This window comes from Haemorhous mexicanus, chromosome 16 (genome assembly GCF_027477595.1).
Source record: "Haemorhous mexicanus isolate bHaeMex1 chromosome 16, bHaeMex1.pri, whole genome shotgun sequence".
NCBI lineage: Eukaryota > Metazoa > Chordata > Aves > Passeriformes > Fringillidae > Haemorhous > Haemorhous mexicanus.
The window spans coordinates 4,464,203-4,469,355 of NC_082356.1; positions in this window are offsets into that span (position 1 = coordinate 4,464,203).

Genomic DNA, 5,153 nt, shown 5'->3' on the forward strand with positions numbered 1-5,153 from the left:
GGACACAGCAGCAGCTGTGGGACAGCGCAGGACAAGCTGTGCTGGACATGGCCAAGGGCCCTGGCGGGGCTTGCAGTGCCCAGGAGAAGCCAAGTCTTGGTGCCCTGGGCACAGCAGGGTCTGTGCCACCAAGGGCTGGGAGGAGACACCTTGTCCTGAGGCACTGGGGCCTCCTGGCACAGCCCCAGCCAGGCTGGGCACTGTCAGCCCCTTGTCCTGCCCTCAGCATCCCCCCCTGCCCTACATCCCAGTGGCCTCAGGGATCTGCTGGAAGGAGTCCCTGGGGAGCCTTGCTCAGCAATGGCACTGGGGGCTCCTGAATGCTCCCAGGGACTTTGGGTTTTGCTTTTGCCTGGGAGTCTCTGAGAGGTTTGTGCAATCGTGGCCTCCGGTTCTCTTCTCTAAAGAGTCCAGAAAGAGCCTGTGTTGGTGATGGACCTCACTGGACTGACACTGAAACTGCATGAAAAACAGAAGCTCCAACAACACCTTACAGAATTTAGGCATTACTTTATTTTTGCCAGGATGTCATTGCGGCCATCACATGCAATAGAAATTATTCCATCCACACGTGTCCGGGTTCCACAGTGAAAATCATTCCATCACACATTGTTCTTTACTACGCTTTTCACATATTTATACAGAAAAAACCCAAAGAAATTAATGTTCTTTGCTCTCAAATTATCCAATTCTTAGTATTCCATCTGCTATTGCTGATTGATCCGTTCGCCTTTGATGTCAATTAAGTCCTCATTCTTTGATTCCCTTCTCAATCTTTTCCCAGACCAGGTGTCTCTGCACACTGGGGGTGATGTTCATTAATGTTCATTTACCTCCTGTGCATCTTCTGGCCACTCCCAATCTGTAGATGTTAAGCTCATCAGGCCTCACCCAGCCTTGGTGAACAGAGTCTTCTGAAGAGAAACTTCAATTCCCCTCTACCTGGGCAAACAAACCCCTGACTGAAGTTACGTTAAAAGAAACCAGAAGTTGTATCATTTCTGATAATTCCATTAGGTTCCATAGTGTCACAGTGCTCTCCTTGGCTCCATGAAGCCACACAGTGTCACATCGAACCTGGGTTCCACCAAGCCCTGTGGTGTCCCCCTTGACCCTTGGTTCCATGAGGCCACACAGTGTCACCGTGGCTCCTTGGTTCCATGAGGCCACACAGTGTCACCGTGGCTCCTTGGTTCCATGAGGCCACACAGTGTCACCATGGCTCCTTGGTTCCATGAGGCCCCACAGTGTCACTGTGGCTCCTTGGTTCCATGAGGCCCCACAGTGTCACCGTGGCTCCTTGGTTCCATGAGGCCCCACAGTGTCACCGTGGCTCCTTGGTTCCATGAGGCCCCACAGTGTCACCATGGCTCCTTGGTTCCATGAGGCCCCACAGTGTCACTGTGGCTCCTTGGTTCCATGAGGCCCCACAGTGTCACCGTGGCTCCTTGGTTCCATGAGGCCCCACAGTGTCACCCTTGCCCCTTGGTTCCATGAGGCCCCACAGTGTCACAATGGCTCCTTGGTTCCAGTGGCCCCACAGTGTCACCATGGCTCCTTGGTTCCACGTGACCACACAGTGCCACCCTTGCTCCTTGGTTCCAGTGGCCCCACAGTGCCACCCTTGCCCCTTGGTTCCATGTGGGCCCCCAGAGTCACAACAGCCCCTTGGTACCATGGCCTAGTTTTTGGCAGTGGTGGGGCACAGGGATGGCTCCCGTGAGAAGCTGCTGGAAGCTTCCACCGTGCCTGGCACAGCCAATCCCTGATGGCTTCAAGGATGGACCTGCTGCTGGCCAAGGCTGGGCCAGTTACAAACGGTGGTAGCGCCTCCGTGATAACAGATTTAAAAAGAAACTAAAATAGAGATTGTTGTGCAGTTTTAATTCCAGTCAGAAAAGAGCAGAGGGAAGACATGTGAGAAGAACAACTCTGCAGACATCAAGGTCAGTGCAGAAGGAGGGGGAGGAGGTGTTTCAGGCACTGGAGACCCAGACACCCTGTAGGAGAGCCATGGAGAGAGGGCCCCTGCTCCCAGGCTGGAGCAGCCTGTCCTTGGAGGAATGCACCCCATGGAAGAGTGACCCATGCTGCAGCAGTTTGGGAAGGACTGCTGTCCCTGGGATGGACTCACACTGCAGCAGTTTGCAGAGGGCTGTTGCCCCTGAAATGGACTCACATTGGAGAAGTTCCTGCAGAACTGCCTCCCTCGGGAGGGACCCACGGTGCAGCAGGGGAACCACCCCTCTCCGTGAGCAAGGGCAGAAGCCATGGGTGATGAACTGACCATAACCCCCTTTCCCTGTCTCCCTGCACTGCTGGGGTAGGAGGTAGAGCTGGAAGGAGGGAGGAGAGGGGCTTATTTTATTTCCCCTTTTCCTGCTCTGAGTTTGTTAGTAATAAATTAATTTCATATCTCTAAGCTAAGCCTGTTTTTCCCAGGACAGTATTTGATGAGTGATCTCTCCCAGTCCTTATCTCAACCCATGAGCCCTTTATTAAATTTTCTCTGTCCTGCAGAGGGGAGTGAGCGAGCAGCTCTCATGGATGCCTGGCATCTGGCCTGGGTCAACCCACGACACCTTGGTACCACAGGGTCACAATGGACCCTTGGTTCTAAGGGGTCTCACTGGTTCCATGAGGCCCTGCAGGGCCACTTAATTCAACAAGGCCTCAAAGTTTCACAGTGGTCTCCAGGATTCCATGAGGCCCTGCAATGTCAAACTGGACCTTTGGATCCATGGGGGCCCACAGTGTCACAATGGGGCCTTTTGGTTCTACAGCATCACAATGTCCCCTCGATTCCATGTGTCCTGCACTATTCCATGGATCCTTAGTGCCATGGGTTCCTGTAGTGTCACAAGGGTCTCCTTGGTTTCATGGTGCCACATGTTGCCATAATTTCCATGGTATCACAACTGCCCCTGGGCCCCAAGAGGCCCCATAGTGTGACAGTGGCCCCTTGCTTCCATGATGCCTTGTAGTGTCACAATGGTGTCCATGATTCCATCAGGCCCTGCAGTGTCACCATGGACAGTTGGTTCAATGACGCTCCCCAATGTCACCACGGCCCCTTGGTTCCACAGAGCCCCACTGTGTCACTATGGTCCCTTTGGTTCCAAGGCTCAGAAGTGCCAGAATGACCCTTTGCTTCCATCAGGCCTTGAAGTTTCAAAATGGTCACCATGGTTTCATGAGTACCCCCCGTGTCACAAGCGACTCTTGGTTCCCTGAAGTTCTTCAGTGTCACAATGGGCCCTTGGTTCCATGAGGTTTGGTAGAGTCGCAGTTGACTCTTGGCTCCATGAAGCCTTGCTGTGTCACAATGCCCACGGTTCCATGAGTTTCCATGGTGTCACCACGGTCTCTTGGATCCCCAGTATCACCGTGGTCTCCTTGGTACCATCCAGGCCTTGTAACAAGAGACAGTGAGCCATTTTGTGCCTTGCTAATGAAAGGCTGCAGAACTCATGGTTGTGAGGCTGTTTCACTGATAAGAAACAATGAATACCTGAGTCTGAAATATCATCTCAAGTACCTTCAATCCCAACCTCAACAGAGGCAGAAAATACAAACAGAGATTCCACAGTAAATCAAAAACAGGGACCATATTTTGAATGCAGGCAAAATGCATTCAAGTGCATTCAAATGCACTCGATATGATGGGGAGCTGATATTCCCCTATTCCAAGAATGAACTAAATAAGGGCTGACTAATTAAGGAATTACAGAGAACCACAGTATGAGAAAAGCAGGTGGCATAGATAATTCTAGGATAGGGAGATCGGAAAGCAAGACCAGATGAACCACTGTAGCCACCACCAAGAAGATCACGTTCACGTGCTGTGGGCAGCAACCCCATCAGGCCGTGTCACGATCCGCTGGGACAAGGGGGATCCTGATGGTTCGTTTTACCGATCTCAGAGTGCAAACACACAGCAGGGGACTTTCAGTATTAACCAAAACAAATGCACCTTTTATTGAGTGCCCAGGGCAGATGTGATAGAAGGATTAGAAAGGAGATAAAGGACAGAGAGAGAGAGAAAGGGGGGGGAGATGAATAGCTACCAACATAGACACGAAATCCTCGTGGTCCGGCCAACAGATCCATCTTGAAACCTCGGGGAGAATCTCAAAGTCTTTGGTTAACTTGGGGTCTTTTATAATCTACCGCCGGGAGGGAAGCAGGACGGCACATCGAGGGAACAGGTACAGGACAGTGGAGAATGAGTCCCTTGAGAACAGGTTGTCACGATCCGTCCCTATGAATGGGTTTCATGATGGTTCGTAAGGGATCTCAGGGTGCAAAAAGAACCAACACGGTACAGGGGGGTGTTGCAGCAATAATCCAAACAAATGCACCTTTATTGAATGACCACAGCAAAATGCGATGGAGGGATTAAGGGAGAGAAAGACAGAGAAAGAGAGAGAGAAAGAAAAAGGGGAATAGAGCTACCAAACGTAGAGACAAAGTCCTTAGGTCCAGTCCAGTTGAGGATCTGCCTGTTACGTTGGGGAGATCTCCGAGATGCAGTCCATCTGGACTCCAATTATACACTTTTTGTTGAGGGGGGAGGGGGATTATTTCAAAACTGAATCTATTGTATCATCTGGTAAAATAATGGTATTTGGAAAAGGGGTACACACAGTTTATATCAGTGGGCGAGGGCCATTGTTTTCGTGGTCCAATGCCCACACCTGCAACATCCATCTTGCTTTGGTCAGCTCGCCTCCCCCGCGCACCTCCCCGGGCTGGGGGCTTCAGTCCCAGTCCTTGGGGAGTGTAGGAGCGGCCTTTCTCACGTGGGGATTTCTCAGGTTTTTCTCTGGTGGAGAGGCTTCTGTCATCTCAGCTTGTCTGTCACAGTGCTTGCAGATGAACGAGAGGGGTCTTCTGTGGGAGACCACTCAAAAGCTCAGGAGAAGTTCAGCCAGGCCAAGAGGTGGGACAGCTTCCAAGGCTATTGTTGCAAAAAGGGCTCAGTGCCCCCTTCTTCTCATTGGGCTCAGTGTAGCATGCAGAAAAATGCACCTGTGGAAACAGTAACTTAGCAATTCCTTCAGGTCTTAGAGCCCCTGGCTTGGCGGGGAACTTTCCACTGTAGGGCCAGGAATGGGACGAAGGGGGTCTTCTGAGCGATCTCTCAGTGACAG